General features: G+C 43.7%; 1 protein-coding gene across 1 annotated transcript in view; it reads left to right on the top strand.

Annotated features, from left to right (window-relative positions):
• The window catches only part of LOC149523907 (cytosolic carboxypeptidase 6-like), a 429,125-nt gene that overhangs the window by 124,802 nt on the left and 285,241 nt on the right, over nucleotides 1-19,082 (top strand). The gene's annotated exons all lie outside the window — the stretch shown is intronic.

Here is a 19,082-nt window from a genome sequence, read left to right as displayed (position 1 = left end):
ATTGCTTATAACTTTGCACTGTTTTACCACTAACTGGAACACAGTTGAGTTTTCTTTGTTTGTCATTAACTGGACTTCGGGCAGAAATAAAATATTACATGTGAACTGATAACTCTCATATGGTCCAACACTATCGTCGGGTCAAAAGTCCTTGCGCAGGCAAAACTCTCGCTGAACTCACGTCCCATTGAACAAGTGTATTCTGTGGTAGCTTTGCCTGAGTAAGGCATGCAGGACTAGGCATATGGTTTATTATAGGATATTTGCTCTACAAGCCCCTTTGGATGTCCGGATTAAATTCAGCTAAATCCTCACTAGACCTTAGCCGTGTTTTGTAAATGCATTCATTATGCTGTTCATCAGCCTCTATGTAAATGCTTCAGTCAATCACAATTCTCTTCAGCTACCCAGATCATCCATTAAAGTCACAGATTTCTGTCTATTATTTTACGGTAATAGGTAGTGATACATGGAATGGAATAATCATCCCATCCTATGTTAATTTTGCTTCATTTTAATATTTGAATTAGCACTTTTCCTCCTCCTCGGTTGAAAACATATCCCCGGAATCTTTTGTTTTCTCTAAAATTGTTTGCTCTTAAATGCATTTATTTACAAAATAGATGTGCTGTGGGAGGTAATAATGAAAAGCAGCTGATTAGCTGATGATTTGTTTGTGGGCAATTACATCCATCACGCGTATCTTTGGAAGAGAAGCCCCTGAGAGATTTAATGTACTGTATGCAATTTTGCTTATAATGCAGGACTAAATAACACACACTGCAGCCATAGTACCTTCGGCTGTGATCTAATTAGGTATTTAATTGTTAGGCAGGATAGGGCCTCGTTAGTGCATGGATGGGAGACCTCTGAGGAAGAACCAGCATATTGCAGAAAAAGGTGCTGATGAGTTAGTTCGTTATCTTCCATTGTATGTCACCACTGTCCTCCCTCCATTGTCTGTTGTCGTCTTAACTCCAACTGCAGGGATCGGCAAAGGCAGTTTCATGTGAGGTGAAGTAAACAGGAGGTATGTTGAGAGATTTTGGGTGGGCAGGGGCTCTTTAGAGCCACACTGACATTCCATGAATTCCCTGCTGCCTTGGAAAAGCTTTAGCTGGTTAAAAGTAGGGTTGCCAGGTGTCCGGTATTGACCCGGACAGTCTTGTATTTTCGCTTCCTGTCCAGTAAAAATATTCAAAAAATACTGGACAACTAAAATGTCCGATACTTTCTGATTTTTTTTTTCCCGGCCAGGAGATGAAAATCCTGGGTGCTTACCTGGTTCTGCAGGAGAGCTGTCTGACCCGGAGCAGGAAGACAAGATGGTGGAAGGCTGTCAGCAGCCTGTTAGGGCCAAAAAGCCTCAAAAGCATTTCTTAAAGGAGCCATGCTGGTTTTTTTTTTTTTTTTTTTTTTTTGCTTTACTATCCATCTGGCAACTCTAGTTAGAACAGGCAAAGAAACAGAGGTGGGATTACGGGTCCCTTCTTTTATAATGACATTTTGAAATGGTGGCTCTGCCATGGGTGTGCATGCTAATGGTCATACCTCTTAATGGTCCTCTGGTCTTGAAATGGTTCCAGGATCCATGCCACATTAATCCTAAAATCTGCAAAGACAAAATATTTAGAGAACTCCAGTGGCTACTAAGTAATCTTCCTTTCCCCAAATAAATCTATTTGCTCTGGAGATTTTTCTGGCAGAATTGTTATTTATACACTGCTATTCAGGTGCACAATGCTTCACAGACATACATCTGGCCCATAATTTGTCGGGTCCTTTGGGATGCCGATGCCAGGTATTATGAAAGGACATTACAGTTCCATTCATAATTGCTGAGCTGATAGCACATTATCATTTTAGCCTTTCTTATTATGCAAAATGTTCAGCTCTCCTGGACTAAAAGGACTGTTAATGAGGTAGCTGGAAAAGCATCTGATCTGTTTGCAATTTTTTTATCTTGTTTGCAAAAGGCCGAATGTAACTAATAACTTAAAAATGAGTATAATAAACAGAATGTTACCTATTATGTTGAAAAGAATACAGAACACCAGGTAATGTACATGATTTGTAGTAAGGTAGTGCAGAGCGAGTAATTTACAACAATTTATTTCCTGCTCTTGGAAAATCCTCAGGCTGTTCATGATTTATTTGCTTGAATTTGACTGAATTAAAAAAAAATAACCACCCTCCATGGATTGATTGCTAATATTTGAGATTTCAACACAGAGACTTACTTGTCACTGGTCAGAAAAGTCCATCTTGTACTTTTCTCTTCGCTGATTGGATTAACACACTGTAATTGGGCTAGGCCCTAAGGCCAAGAGGGCCATACAAAAGTTCTCCAGGGAGCTAGAGTGGCTCTGGAGGAACCAGCCAATCAGGAGCCAGGAAGGACTATAAAAAGAGCTGCAGATCTAGAGGCAGCTCAGTGGCAGCCCAGACCTGGAAGGAAGATGATCAGGGTTGGTTTGAGTCAGCTCAAAGTGGGGAGCTGTTAGAATGCTGTCTCCATGATGACAAGTCTCATATTAAGAGGGGAAACAGTCTGAAAGACTGGATTCAGAGAGACACTCTATAGAGGGTACCGAGATGGGCCCCTGTTAGAGGTAAACTCTGGAAGGAGTTTGCGGTTACATGAAAGGGTATGACTTGGCCAGAGGGCTGAGTAGCTGCAAGGCTTTTAAAAGACTGAAGGCAGTGCAGGAAGTCGCACTTGGCCAAATGGGTGCTCGCGTGAGGTGAGTGCCGACCCTGTTATGCGCACACTCACTTGAAGAGAGCAGTCATGCATACGTGATGTGTGATTCAGAGATCTATTGGCTGTGTAAGTTCTACGCTGCTGATATGGGGAGAGTTTTTAGTGCCATGCTCAGTAATTCTCCATCACTTGAATTTTCTTCATGCTATCTACCTCTCAAAGTAGTGGCGGGTGACTATTTCCCTGGTTTATTGAGGGTTCCCATTTGTCGCGATGCACGCTAACGGAATGGGCAATTAAATGTAGCACTTTGGATTGCAGATTGATCACCTGCCTCTGTCAGGGAGTTTTCCCCCTACACACAGTGTTGCATAGCTGGCCAGGCACATTATGAGAGTGCCTTCAGCAGCCTCTGAAACCTAAAACACAGTGGTCACTATTAAAAAGTTGGGTTACGTCCACTATGCAGTGGCAGGTATAGTCCCTTCATTGACCTATGGTTAGAACAGAGGACAAGACAGACAAACACCCCATAGAATAGCAAGTAGCCCAATGATTAGGGCACTCATCTGGCATATGAGAGATCCATGTTCAATTCCTTCTCTGCCCAGTTGGGAAAGACTCAAGCAGAACATGCATGTGAATCTAGACCTTCCTCATCCCAGGTGAAAGCATTAGGCTATAAAATTAGTCTGGCCTGATGCAGAGGAAAACAAATTCTAAAACCGCAAACGTTTTTGCAAAACAGGTTCCTTGTTTTCCAGCCAGCACTAGAAATAACCGCTGATTGATGTAAGACAGTATGGTAACAGCTGGCTGACTTTTTCATGGTAACCGCTATCTAGAAGCAGGATATTGGAGCAGCTGGGCCTATGATCCACTCTAGGATAACAGCCACTTTGTTCCAAGTGCTCACTCTCTGAGGTTAGCGCTGCGAGCCAACACAGCAACAGCAATGCCAAAATTGTCTATTGTCTGCAAGCGACTGCTAATACTCCAGGGGACAGAGCAAATGGGTTGTGACTCTGTGGGGACTTTCCAGTGGTGAAATGTTCATCACCAGCAGCAAGTGAGTTTAATATCAGAGCTATAAAACATTTGTGCTTGGGGCACAGAAACATGTCCTGGCATGCTTATTTATATGCTTTGTACATACACGTTTTTTTTTTCTGGAACAAATATTCGTGGACATGAATTTCAAAGGCATGTGTGTCAATATTTGTGGAAATTGGATGTTAAGTGAAACCTAGGCAACTGGCTCGTTGAGGGATGGGTAGCAGAGGCACTACAGGTACGTCTACACTGCACGGCTATTTCGGGACGCCAGAGGTATCCTGAAATAACGACCTTCCATCTTCACAAGCTGCCCGTTATTTTGAAATATTTTTTAAAATAACGGGCGCACTATTTCGGCATCCCGGTAACCTTCATTCCACAAGGGTTAAGGGATATCTCGAAATAACACGTTATTTCAAAATTTGGTGCTGTGTTGACATGCTAAATTTTGAAATAACCTATTTTGAAATTCAATCAAAATAAGATACACCATTTGCATAGTACAAACTGCATATCATATTTCACGTTTAGAGTGCTGTGTAGATGAAAGTGAGATGAAAGTGGTCCGGCCTCCTTCACACTGGCTCCCATTTTGATACTGAATATCTGACAGCCTTCCTTCAGGCAGGCCTGGGGACTGGGCCAGCCAGATTTTCTGTGGCTGAGCAGTGAGGGTTAGGACCCCACTGTGGGGCACTTGGACTCAGTCACACTTTGAATTTATTCTTCAACTGTTATCAAAATGGTTGGCCACATATGGCCCTCGGTTCTAAAACAGGCCCTGAAAGAAAGAGCAGAAAATCACCAAAAAGGGCAGAGAGCTGACTTCCGCATGCTTTGTACTTCCATAGCATCATGCTGGCGGTCCCCGGTCATCTGCAGATGGAATCGAACCTGAGACCTCTGGAGCTTAGTGCATGAGCCTTTACTGCATGAGCTAAAAGCCAGCTGGTTCTCAGCTAAGGTTGTAGAGCAGACACATTCTTCTGTCTGTAAGTGGTCTCAGTGCCACTAGATGGGACAGGGAATCACATCCAGAATGTGTGTGAGTTGCAATAACACCTTCCACAGGAGGACTTGAAAACACCTTTAATTAATCCAGCTCTATTCCAGCAGCTCTCTGAGGTCGGTGGGCTCTGAGGGCTGGATTATGTGGTTGCACGCTGAGTTGAGGGTAACATGGAGCTGCCCTGCCCCAGAAGAAGCATCAGAAGAGATAGTCTCTGAGGCACGAACCATCCTCTGCCAGTTCATCATGTGTGAGAAGAGAAAGGACAGGGCCACAGCTCCACTTCCTCACTTGTCCCCACGTCAGTGGTTGTGAAGTCTCCTTGTGTGCTCCTCTAACATGTGTTCACCAAGGGTATTTCTGCAGAGCATCTGGGTGATGTAGCTTCCAGTATAGGTAGCTGTACATGTGCTAGCTCTGCTCAAATGAATGCCTACAAATAATAACTGCAGCAGCATGGCCTGGCCACCCAAATATTATCCTGCCTGACCCCAGGATACGTACCCACATGGCTAGCCCAAGCAATTTCCTGAGCCATGACAGCCATAGTGCTGTTTTTAGAAGCTAGTGCGGTTACGTTTGTATGTCCGTCCACCTGAGCTGGGATTTACTCCTCCCAGATGCTTTGTAGACATAAAAGACAATCACTGTGTAGTCGTGAATATTATAATTTCTAATGCCAAAAAGTGAGCCAGTGGCTTCCTCAGGCATAGAACTCTGCTCTCGTGACGCCCAGTTTCCTCATCTGACTATAACATCTTTCTTTATTTTCTCTTCGATCCGAGGGGGTTGGACCTTATTTTCAGTTAAAAGCAGAGGGATTTATGTGTTTTAAACTCAGTATCTATGAATCGGGCAAGGAGCTGTTCTCAGGCTGTTCTCATTTCTACTGGTCCATGCTTCTGTAAAGAACATCTCTCAATAGAGCCATGCTAGTGATCCATAGTAAACCCTGACATTACAGGGACCACTGTTTACTGCTCCCTCATTCCCTTCCTCCTCTCCTGCTGAATACACTTCAAAAGTACCAAAACCTGTCATAGGGAGATAGCAAGAAGTCAAAATTTGCTGCTATTTTTTTCTAATAGAGAAGACTCTGCCCTGAGGTGAGGAATATGCAAGAGAATGTGCCAAGGGGAAAAAAAATCCTCAGTGGAGGTGAGACATTTTCCATTCTCTTACCCAGATTTTTACATCTTCTCTCTCTGGGTACCAGTGAGTAAGTATTTTCTTCTCCGTTCCACAACAGTAATGACCATGAATGCTGATGAGGATAACTCAGAGTGCATTTACACTGCACCCTAAACTCAAAATAGGATACACAATTTGCGCTACACAAATTGCTTATCTTAACATAGGAACATAAGAACGGCCGTACTGGGTCAGACCAAAGGTCCATCTAGCCCAGTATCCTGTCTACCGACAGTGGCCAGCACCAGGTGCCCCAGAGAGGGTGGACCGAAGACAATGATCAAGCGATTTGTCTCCTGCCATCCCTCTCCAGCCTCTGACAAACAGAGGCCAAGGACACCATTTTATCCCCTGGCTAATAGCCTTTTATGGACCTAACCTCCATGAATTTATCCAGCTTCTCTTTAAACTCTATTATAGTCCTAGCCTTCACAGCCTCCTCTGGCAAGGAGTTCCACAGGTTGACAGCACGCTGTGTGAAGAAGAACTTCCTTTTATTAGTTTTAAACCTGCTACCCATTCGATTTTATTTCGAAATAGCTTATTTTGAAATTTGGCACATCTACAAGGTGCCAAATTTCGAAAAGAAGTGTTATTTCGAGCCGTCTTTTATTCCGCGTGCAACAAGGTTGACTGAGATGGTGAAAAAGTGCACCTGTTATTTCAAAAACATTTCAAAATAATAGACGACTTGTGTAGACAAAGGGTAACTATTTCAGGATACCTCCGGTATCCGGACTTAGCCTTGTAGCGTAGACATATCCTCAGTGCTTAGAGAAGCTCTAAACAGTCGTTTCTTAGCCTACTGCACTTGCTGTCCAAACCGTATCCAGTTAGGCACTGTTGTTTTGGGAAAGGTTTTGGATCACCAAGTGGGTCAAGAATTCATTAACACTCCTCCAGCCCAGAAAAGGTGTGTTTGGAAGGCTTTCATTGTAATTTCATGTTTGCTATGTGGGAGTGGAGTAGATGATCAAACTTTTTTTTTTTTTTTTTTTTTTTTTGGCAGTAGCAGCAGCACAATTTCCAGGTCTTTTCTGTGGGTTCTACTCATAGTTTAAAGTTTAATTTTCACATTCAGGAAATACTTGAAGAGACCACCGATAACAAAGGAAAATGAGATGGCAAACGTAGATCTGCAAAATATTCTGCTAGAAACCAAGATCAAGCCCATTATTCTTGCCAAACATAAATTGTTTCACGGGACAGGTGTTCAGGAAAGTTTTAGGAGGACCAAGCCATTTAATTTAATTAATTGCCGTTAATCTATAAACACTGCTAAACACCTGTGAAATTGCAGTGCTTTTTTTGAAGCATTAAATGTAGCAGAAAACAAACATACAAAAACAGTGCCTGTTTCCCTCGAAAGATCCAGCTGCTTATATGTACATTTGGGCGTTCATTGCACCGCATTAAGGACACTTTACTAGGGATCTGTTGGTTTTTTCCTCTATAATATTAAATAATCTGCTGAATAGGAGGCAGTGGATCCAGATCAGGGCTCTCTAACCTTTTTTAAGCATGAGATCACTTTCTGAATTTAAGTCAATCCAGGACGTACCTCAAACCCCAAGGCCCTTGCACTGCCCCCTTTCCAAGGCCCTGCCCTGCTCATTCTGTGGAAATGGGGTATGGGGATGCTGGGAGGGGAACATCTTGACATTAGTGCATCCCTCGTCTGCCTTGCCCACACTGCAGAGCAAGCAGGTGGTTCCTGGGAGGTAGCTCCAAAGCAAAGGACAGGAGCAGCAGGGCAGTGGGGAGAGGAGCAGCTGAAGTTCTAGGACTTGAGAGCCTCCTGGCCAAACCAGTCAGGATCCCGTTGGAGGCTCCAGGATCTACCTGATCTACTAGGTGGTGACCACAGGTCTAGATAGAAGAACATAGGGTTGTGAATTCACAGTTCTACTCCCAATTTCTCCAGTGACTGGTTGTGCTACTTAACCTTTCTGCGTCCCCTTCCTCGCCTGTAAAATTAATAGAAAACTCACGTACCTTAATAAGAGCATTCAGCGGCTTGAGTTATGAATAGTTTTAAAGCACTCTCTTCAATCTGCATGTTACTTTATCGATATTTCCTAATTTAAACAAGGGAAACCCTTTTTTCCTAAAGAGGGTAGTTCAATATATCTGGATATGTACATGGTGTAGAGAGCCTAAGGAAGCAGCCACTGTACCTAAGGTCAATTCCTTCTTCAGGGGTTATTACTTGATGGAGTCTTTTTGTTGTGGTTGTTGGTATTGTTTTTATCTGAAAACCCCAGTGGGGCTGACAGCCACTGCGGGCCGGGGGGCTTTGCACCCCCGGAAGGGACGGGACCTAAAGTGGAAGGGCATGGCCTTAAGAAATAGCCCTTCGCACTACCCAGACTATGGTGCTGGGCCTCACCTTCCAGTCCTCAAAGCTGTGCAGAGCACCTGGCACGGCACGCCAGCAACAATTCAAAAGGGCTCAGGTCTCTGGCAGCTGCCACTACCACATCACCGCAACAATGGCCAGCAACTCTAGGCTCCTTTGAAACACCAAGTCCTTTGGCCCCCTGTCGTCAGGCCTGGAAAATCCATTGGTAAAAGTTACTGTGGTCTGGCTATGTCTGCTGGGTTCTAACAGTTGTCCTGCTGTGAGCTATGGCTACTCACACATGTCATGTCATTTGTGTAAATATCCCTGATTATTTTTCACCTAGTTTGCTAAGCGGGGAAAGAGGATATTGGTTTTGTTTGTTTGTTTCTTTTTCCTCTACGCATGGTAATTCACAAGTTGAACTGAATTGAAAAAACAGGGTATCCATCTGAGAATGACAAGATGATGCTTTCGGTGGAGTTTATTTTCCCTAATTAAGCGTTTGTCTTTGTGTATTCTATATAACAGTATATAAGTAAACAATCATAGACCTTTGAATAAATGTATTGGTTTTATTTATGTTTCTGGGCATAAAAATCTATAATTACCAGGTACAGCCACCGTGTAACTGGTATTTAATGACAATTACTTTTTGTTACCATAGAAATGAGTCCGAAGTAGTTACCTATAATTTCTCATTCCCAGACCTCACACATGTTGTATTGCAGTATTACCATAGTAATTGCCTATTAGTCATCATAAAATAAGCAGCTACCCAAAAGATATCAGGATACTGTGAAATGTCTCATCTTCTGCAAAACTTACAGCGCTCGCTGCTCCTCGTTTTCTTGAGTTGGATTTTTTAACAAACAAAAGGTTGGTGGCACAGAACTCTGAGTGGAGATTGTTTGGCTTGAGTGTATGATGCTTTCTCAGAATGTACAGAATCACAGAAATCATGCATGGCAAATTAGAGAGATCCAGTCCCCTGAAAATGCAGGCTTGTTTCTGACTATAGATTTTGTAGGGCTCTTGCCAAATGAATTATAACGGACTCAAGCAATAACTCTTCTACCACCTCCTTTGAGAGTTTATTCCACACTTTAATGCATTACATTTTCTTTTGTTCAGCTCTAAATTTCTTGATCAAGGGATAGTCAAGGTTCCGACTTCAGAGAAAATAATATAAAATTACAGGCGACCCCCGCACTTACAGCCTAATTAGTTCCTGGAGAACTGTCGTAAGTCAAGCTGTCGTAAGTCGAATGCTTATTTCCCATGGGCACAATGTTATAAATGGCAGTTCCATTCTGGGAAACCCATTTTATACCCTAAAAATGCCAAAATTGACTATGGAAATGGAGGAAAACTAAACTAAATAGTTCAAATAATACACAAAAATAACTAAAAAGTGAAGACGGATGTGGTGGAGACGCGCACAGTCCAAGCAGCAGCTGCAGACTGGTGAGTCTGACTGACCTTGTGCATTTCCTGTTTTGGGATGACATGTGGCGTCTGCGTCATACACCATCGTAAATGCGAGCTGCAGACGTAAATTGGGGGTTTTAGGAGCCATCTCCCATGAAAAAAATGGTCGTAAATGCAGGGGGTCATAAGTCAGGGATCACCTGTAATTAATAAGTATATAAAAACCGGTTTCAGCATCTCTTCAAAGCTTCTGGCGGTTTGGATTTGGCCTGTGATCAGCCTCTTGACTAGTCTTATTTTAATCTGTGTCATTGTCAATGCATTTTCCCCGATACTTACCATACATTTCTTTTGTCTGATCTTTTTAATCCTGGATATAGCTTGGTTATATAGGTGGTAGCTATGAGAGGCAGTGTTGCCCAATGGATAGAGCACTGGACTGGGTCTCAGAAGACCTGGGCTTTATTCTCAGCTTTGTCACTGTCTTGTGTTGTGACAGGTAAGCAAGGCGTTTACCCAATCCATGTGTGGTGCTTAACTCATGGAACCCCAGTCTCAACTCAAGCATCTAGGTGCTTCTGCAATGCAATGCAAATGGTCAATAATAAAAATGCACCAGGCTGGTGGTGGAAGTAGACCAGGAAGGCGGCTACTTTGCTGACCCATTTTTAACAGCAGCACCAATTCAACCACTCTATCCAGCCGGGGAAAGTTCCCAGAAGGCTGCATCTTTAAGGGTGCCCCCAAACCAGCTGGATGGAGCTGGAGCTGGGGCCAGGAGCTATTGTGCTGATGAAAAGAAAAACCAATCAGCTAGAAATCTGCCATAATGGGGCAGCAATAGATTCCCCTACTTGGATATAGCCATCATTTACCACACACTCCTAGTGCACACTAACCCAGTGCAGGGGACACATCAAGTTTCGAAGGGGCATAAAAATGGCCACCATTTTTGCAGACTCAGCACTTTGTTGGCAAAATGCCGCAGTCTACCGCAGGAGCTGTCGAGAAAGAAAGCCTTTTTCGACAGATCCCTTATGCCTCCTGCAAGGAGGTTTACAGGATCTGTCAGAAAAGGCTTTCTTTCTCAATAGGTCCCCCTCTAGACTGCCGCTTTTTGCTGACAAAGTGCTGAGTCGGCAAGAACGGCGGCCATTTTATGCAAATTAGGCACGGGATATTTAAACCCCCACTTCATTTGCAATGTCGACCTGCCTAATCTGCATCCCTCTGCTGACCGAGGGATGCGGTCTAGACATACCCTTAGAGACTAACAAATATATGGGATCATGAGCTTTCGTGGGTAAAACCCAATTCATCAGATGAGTTGGAGTGGAACTAAATGAAACCAAGGTATATATAACGGCAAAGGCAGAGTCCATGTTGGGTTTATGTTTAGAGAACCAGTAGACGTGGCCAGTGGTAATAGAGAGAACCTTGGTAGAGATGATAGAAGGTGTTTTCTTTGTCTCTTATTCCTGTAGGGTATGTCTACACTACCCCCCTAGTTCGAACTAGGGGGGTAATGTATGCATACCGAACTTGCTAATGAAGCCCGGGATTTGAATTTCCCGGGCTTCATTAGCATAAAGCCGGCGCTGCCATTTTTAAAAGCCAGCTAGTGCGAACCCCGTGCCGCGCAGCTACACGCGGCATGGACTAGATAGTTCGGATTAGGCTTCCTAATCCCGGGCTTCATTAGCAAGTTCGGTATGCATACATTACCCCCCTAGTTCGAGCTAGGGGGGTAGTGTAGACATACCCCTACATGGCTTATAGAATAGCCATTGCCTCCTTGCTTGGATTTCCCCCACCCCCACCCGCATGCTGCTCTTATTGCTCGTTGACTGCTGTGATCTTAAGACCGCATCAGTGGCTGCTGTTTTGCTCACCATCTCTTAAAAAAACTCCCTTGTAAAACGTTGTTGTCCTTTATCTTAAAACAAATAGCAGCTTGCGAAAGAGTTCCCATCTACTGCCATTGAAAATGCTCTTTATATTGATGTGGTAACTGCTCATTTAAACCATATTACAGCCCCAGAGTATTTTTCAGTTGCTATTGATGTGACAAATTCTCTTGCACAGAGGACTGCACTAATCAATAGAGTCAGCATATGTGCTTTAATAACAAAACCGCATGCCTCAGGCTCTCCGTTGAATCTGAACCTTTTAGTAGCATTAAATAAAGCTATATTTATTTTGCTTTTGGTGCAAAAAAAATGCCTAATTTAATACAAGTTGTTGCAAAGGCTGGAAAACCACGTTATGGTGACAATATTGTATGTGACTAATGTTTCACTCGCGTCAATGCCACTATTCTGCACTTGTAAGTGCACCCTTCTCCTTTTAGTTAGATTGATCTAGAGCTACAGAGTGGCCTTTTATTTTTAGAGGAGCTGGGAGAGAAGTCATAATGAGAAATATTGAAATCGTGGCTCTTTTTATATCTGCTATTATTCTGCCAAAAAATGAGGCCTGATCTCCTTAAAGAGACAGGGCCATTTATTTCCCTTTTAAATAGCACCATTCATGATTATTGCCTTGGAACCATTCGCATGAGCAGTCAGCTCTGGAATGCCAGCCAAGAGAATTGAAGTTTTGTGCTGTATGCACTTAGGTTCCCATCTCAGTCCTTTTTCTCCTTTTTTAAAAGCTGTCTTTTGAAATGTGTTTGTGACTGTAATTCACGACGGTTCATTCCTACACTCTGGGATTTTATTCCGGACTCACCAGTGACTCACTGCAGGCTCCAGCCAACTTGCTTAATATCACTGCGCTGCCATTTCCCCATCTGTAATTTAGGGATAATAATTACATACCTGCATAGCTAAAATTAGGCAGAGACGCTTGAGTTATTAGCGCTTGTAAAATGCTTTGAGATCTGGAAAGCGCTTCATGAGTAACAAGCGGTGTAACTGTTCAGCTGAATGTTGTTCTTAAATACTGGCATATCAGGGGGGTTGTACAGGTGTTGCCAAAAGCAGAAATTTGTTTTGAAAGCTTGCAGGGGAAGAAAGGGTAAAGCCTGCTGCACTGATCTCTGCACTCATATTGGAATAAACTGAGATCTATTGTTATACCAGCAGTTGCCAGACTATGGTTCATGGCGTTTAAGAGCTGATGTAAAGATTTGCGTAGAGAAAGTCATTTGCAAGACACAATTCAGTAATCCTACAGATCGTAGCAATGGTACTATCTAGTCTTGGATGCCTTCTGCTGGCATTTTATCTATTAACTTGCCAGTTATATATGCACAGATATTGACCATTCCCGCAACAGTGTTCTTGCTGGTGGTCCACAAACAGCTGGCTGGTCTTGTGATGGTGGCTCCACCTCCTTATTTCCAGCTGTTATATTTTAGTTACTTTCAGTGGGATTTATTCGCCAGGGGTTAGTATTATTACTTCCCCACATAACCTGTATTTGCCACAGGAATGTTATCCAGTCGCACTTGCATGACTACAGGGTGCTCTCATGGCCAAGATGGAGTCCGCTCTGCAGGCAGATCTGATCAAGAAAAGACCCATGCAGGAATGCATTAGGGAGACTTCTTTCCACCTCATGGTCGTGTGTTACCCTCTGCCCCAGAGTAATCGTGCATGCACTCACACAGAAATAGTACAGCGAAGGTAGGAAAGGGAAATATTTATTTACAGAGGGATGACTGGAGAAAATCCAGGGGGCGGGGAGGACGATGGAGAGCATGGTGAAATAGGGTTGCATCCAATGCAAGGCTCCATGGTACCACAATAGGAAGGGGCAGACACCGAACAAGGCATCCAACCCTGAGGTTGAGTTCCAGTCTGGCAGTGGCTTTAGGGTGTTCTTGGTCATTTTTGGTGCCAGTAAACTTTCCCTCACCCATCCCTCTGTCTCTCTCTTCTGCTGCTGTCTGCAAACCCGCTCAGAGCAACAACCTCCCTGTTTAGCTAATTACAGCCTCTCTTCTGGCTCCCAGGACCAGGTCACAAGCCTCATTCAGCTCTAGGCAACAGTCATGCTGCATGCAGCTCCCCTTTGGCCTTCTCTGGTGATTCCTTCCTCATGCCAAGCTTCTCCTGGCTCCCATCCTAGGGCGTCCCCAGTCGGCCATCTTGTCTCTCCCAGGCTTCAGTCTAGTTCTTGGCTGCTGCGGCATGTGAGGGCCTGCTCGCGGTGGGCCTCTTGTTTGGAGCTACAGATACCTAGGCCCTGTCAATCTCTCCCTCTCCACTCCTCTTCTTCTGCCTCAGGACAAGGTGTTAAAGGAACCTTGCTCTTTAAATCCCAGAGAGGCTACGCTTGGAAAGAGCGGGGACTGCATGATAGCAACTGGAGAGGGAAGTGTCTGGGCGACAATTAATGGAATGTGATCTGCGGACTGCACTATGGACTCCCCCCCCCCCCAAGACACTGAGTGCACATTGCTCTTCAAAGTCATCATATTATTTCTCTCCTTTCCTCTCCGCCCTGTTTATACCTTCCTTGTGATGCTGTTGTTTTAACATTGATTGCAGCTCTGTTTGATAAAGCTCGCTTATCTGATGATCCTTGGAGACTTGGTCTATCAAGCTATTTTGGGGTGGTGTTTATCTGCTGTTTTAGTATCCCCACCATGCCCTGTTTTGGCTGCTGGTTCATGGGGCACAACCAGGGCTGTCTTACAATTTAATAACACCTTGCTGCAGGAACAGCCTTTGGAGTTGTTAGGTGCTGACTTGAATTAGAGCAACATAAAGGTTGCTCTACATTTATTGTGGACCAAAGTGGTGTCCAGATGGCCCCAGGATTAGAAATGCACAAAAACATTTGAGAGAGACTTTTTTCCCCCACCCTGCTCCTGAGCTGCACCTGGTACTCCTACACCTGAGCAGAGGAGATGGGCAGTTGACTTCATGTGTTGCGTAAAGTGACATAACGATGGAATTTTGATGTTCTACCCCTCATTGGAGGGGCTCAAACTTTTGTAGGATTGGATGCTAATGTGTGCGTTTCTGTCCTGTCCACACATGCGCGCGCACACATCTCTAGCTTGAGTTAAATGGTGCTTTAAACAAGTTGACCCATCAGAGGGTGAAACCCAAAGACTGCTGATTGTCAAGCTAGTAATGCAGTCAAGATGCAGGAGCAGGCTGTAAAGAAATTAGCATAACTCATCAACTGATGAGCGAGTCACTTACTCAGCTAATCAAATTGTTCCGGATAGCTTGACGTCTCAGTGGGGAAGCCATGTGTGTCTGTAACTTTAAAAACAACGAGCAATCCTGTCGCACCTTAGAGTCTAACCAAAACCTGAATCATGAGCTTTTGAGGGTAAAACCTGCTTCATCTGATGAATTGGAGTGGAAATACATTGCTTTTGATGGTGAAATGGAGATGTTAAAACCCAGGGTAACAGTGTCAAATCTGTAAATGAATTCCAGTTCTGCAAACTCTTTCTGTAATTGGGTAGTGAAATTCCTTGGCAGAAGGATGACTGACTCCATTACCCTGGGTAAAACCCATGAAAACTCAAGATACACTATATATTTGTTAGTCTCTAAGGTGCCACAAGACTGCTACTGGTTTATATAGTTTGAGTGTTTCACAATATGCCTCACTCAAATGGGGCTAGCTCCAACGGAGTAACTTAACTACCATAGGTCTGAGTGAGAATTTTCAACTAACATTTTTGGATGAAAAATGACGATTCATTGAAACCAAGACTCTTCTCAGGTGAGGAGGGGCCATTTCCACACATTTCTTGACACATTAAGCTTTTTTGAAAAATATTTCAAACTTCATCAAATGTTCTGTTTTGGTGCTTTTGGAAATATTAAAAAAAGGGACAGGTTTTCAGTTTAAACAGCATTTTTATTTTGAAATTAAAATTACAATACTATGTCAAAAGGATAAATCCAAGAAATGTTTAATGTGAACTGAATTTGCTTGTGGACTTTTGGTTTGCAAACATTTTTCATCTTGATTCGGGACAGGAAAACATTGCAAAATCTCAAATATTTTGAAGGATGGGAAACCTGTCTTTGCCTTGCTGTACTACTAACTTGTGCTAATTGTAGCAGTGAAGACAAGCCCTGAGTTAATTGTGGAAAAATAACTATCAGTGGGGTGTGATGGGATGTACCAACCCCTGTGCTGGGGCTTCTGGGGTTAAGCCTGGCTAAGAATGCCCTTTCCTCAGAGCCGTGGTAGACATGCCCCAACTCGAGGCCAGCTATACAGGTCTGGGGAGCAACTCAGTCTGGACTGACTGCTGACAAGGAAAAAGATGCCACTGGAGCTCCTGAAGGAGAGGCACCCAGACGCCATAACCAGTCAGCAGAGAACCACAGCAGAAGCCCCCTCCTGAGGGGAACAGGTGGACTCATCCCGTGACATGGAAAAATAGGTTTTAAGTGTATACATTATGGCTACGTCTACACTGGCCCCTTTTCCGAAAGGGGCATGCTAATTTTCAACTTCAGAATAGGGAAATCCGTGGGGGATTTAAATAAAGATGTCCGCCGCTGTTTTCCGGCTTGGGGAAAAGCCGGAAAAAAGCCTCTAGACTGGCCCGATCCTCCGGAATAGGGCTTTATTCCGGAGGATCGGGCCAGTCTAGACGCTTTTTTCCAGCTTTTCCCCAAGACGGAAAACAGCGGCGGACATCTTTATTTAAATCCCGCGGGGGATATTTAAATCCCCCGGGGATTTCCCTATTCTGAAGTTGAAAATTAGCATGCCCCTTTCGGAAAAGGGGCCAGTGTAGACGTAGCCTATGTATTCAGGGCTCAATTCAATTCTGCCTTGATTTACACCCTCCCCATACACATTTCCCCTTAGAGTAAACAAACTCTATCGCTGTGAAAAGGAAGGAATATCACCCACATTCTGTGTGCACGTGACGTCCCAGCAGTGTTTTTAATTTTAAATCACAATTTTGGAGTGGTGTAAGCCATACAGTGCATTGAATTTTTATTCAGAGTTAGTGGCAATCTTCAATTTTTTTCCCCATATTTAAGTAGCATCTGCTAACCTAAACCACAGATTCGCCATATGCGAGTGAAGATTGCTAAGGAACTCATTTTTTATTAAATGCCCTGTGGACCGAAATCCTAGCTTTTTCTCTAGTTGCACCAATTTGTATGCTATCACAAGCAACTAGTGATCATTCATGTAGACCCTGAAGTAATCACATTGCCTGTGATCTAGTTTTATCATCTTAGACAGTTGAAGAGTTGGTATTTAACCTTAAGTCTGTGATGGATTTATCATATCTAGATGGAAAAAGTCCAGCATTTCTATTCTAGACAAAGTTTTGTGTATGTGCGTAAAATCCCATTCAGTTATTAGAAAAACAATAGCTGCCTAAGGTAATATTTGTTTTTTCCTGGGTGACAGCTGTTTTCTTTTTTAAATTGCAGTACTTAAAGTGATGCCAGCTTGCTGTATAATTTATAATATCAGTCCGTAGGGCAGCATCATGTAACACAAAAACAATTCCAAGAGAAATCTAAATAATAAGCATGTGGTATATAAAATAATATTATATTAATAAAACAATATTAAATAATGTGTGGTGGTATATCACTTTAGGAGAGTAGAAAGGATAACCACTTATGGAAAGTTTCCACTTTCATTTCATTGTCAGTGAGGTGTATGAAAACTCACTTATAGCCTGGTCTCGCTGTGGAACTCCTTGCCAGAGGAGACTATGAAGGCTAGAACTATAACAGAGTTTAAAGAGAAGCTAGATAATTTCATGGAGGTTAGGTCCATAAAAGGCTATTAGCCAGGGGATAGAAATGGTGTCCCTGGCCTCTGTTTGTCAGAGGGTGGAGAAAGATGGCAGGAGACAAATCATGTGATCATTGTCTTCGGTCCATCCCCTCCGGGGCACCTGGTGCTGGCCACTGTTGGCAGACAGGCTACCGGGCTAGGTGGAGCTTTGGTCTGACCCTGCATGGCCATTCTTATGTTCTTATGGTCTTATGTCTGGGTGAAACATAGCTCTTCCTTCTCCGTGGCAGAGAGCTGATGAGTCCTGAGCTTCTTTATGTTTGACGGAAGGATCCCTCTCCAGGCTAACACTCTGGAGACTGAATTTTCCAAAATGTGGGTAAATCTGGATACGAGTGTCCCTCTGTGTCCCGAGTGCTTGAAACTCGGGCCCTTACTTAGATGTGTTAATAGGAGCTAAATTCTGTAGAAAATCTGGCTGAATGGTGAGTACTGGTCTCATCTGGAAACCGAAGTTGTTAGCTGCTGATGCTGATTCTCCTTTCACTGCAACAGAAGAAGCCTTTCCTTTTGGAGAAGGGGATATGGGTTCTATCGAGCGTGTCCCTACAATTCTGAGTGGTCATGGAGATGCAACACAGTGCCCAGCTGTGAATTTCCAGGTGGTCAAGAATTTGGGGCAATGTCATCTCCATCATGTGATCTATTTCACTCTCTAAGCTTGACACATGACCCTTTACTATAATAATCATCATAATTAATAGGCGAGGCTTTGGGTGTCTAGAACACCTCTGTCAGGCACTAAGGCATCTCCTTTTACATCTCTCTAGAGGAGATGTGCCTCACAAGTCAGAGAGTGGGGGGAAACCAGCCTCCATGGGACAATTACTTTGCCTCCTCATAGGCGAGCAGTGGAAAAGCTAAGGAGTGCCCTTCGATGCCCTTCTTCCTCTCCTGCAATACACAGGGCAGGGAAGCAGAGCTGGCCTGGGGTACAGTATAATTAGCCTAGTAGCTGATTATTTCCCTATTGGCGCAAATGGAGAGCCAATAGGGGAATTATGACTCTCACGGTTGTGCTGCCTCTTGAAGGTGAAAGGTCAAGACAGACTGATATGAGGGAGAGTCAATGGATGATGTTTGACTAGGAAGCAGCAACTACAACGGATCAGATAACTTGACATGCGGTGTGGCAAAGATACACGCCAGAATGGAGAAGTGAGGGGGAGTGAAAACCAGGAAACGGCATTTTAGCATTGGGCTGAACGGCAGGCAGAGCACTGAAAATTACTGCAGATGTGGCATGGACAGGTATTCTAGCCTGCCTTCCCCGCACAAGCTGGAAGGGATGTATATTAATAAACTATAAGCGAATTAACTTGCAGCCACTCGGTGTTAACCCAAGTCCCCAGGGAAAAGAAGTGCTTATTTCAGGTTGTGCAGATCATAAACCTGCTGCCGTGTGCAGTGCACGTGCTTTGAATACTAATGGCCTCTTCCCCCTTTCTTTATTGACATGGCCGCGGAGCTGATGAATTGTATAGATTATGCGGTGATAATGGATGGGGAAGGGGAATTTCAATTGTCTCTTTAGCCGAAATATCAACCGTAAATTCTGTCAGGTTGTGGAGAGCAGCTGGCTTGCGAATGAC

This window comes from Pelodiscus sinensis, chromosome 9, assembly GCF_052426305.1.
Source record: "Pelodiscus sinensis isolate ZL-2025 chromosome 9, ASM5242630v1, whole genome shotgun sequence".
In the NCBI taxonomy this organism is placed as follows: domain Eukaryota; kingdom Metazoa; phylum Chordata; order Testudines; family Trionychidae; genus Pelodiscus; species Pelodiscus sinensis.
The sequence above is the reverse complement of the archived record's forward strand: the minus strand, read 5'-3'. Positions and strand labels throughout refer to the sequence as shown.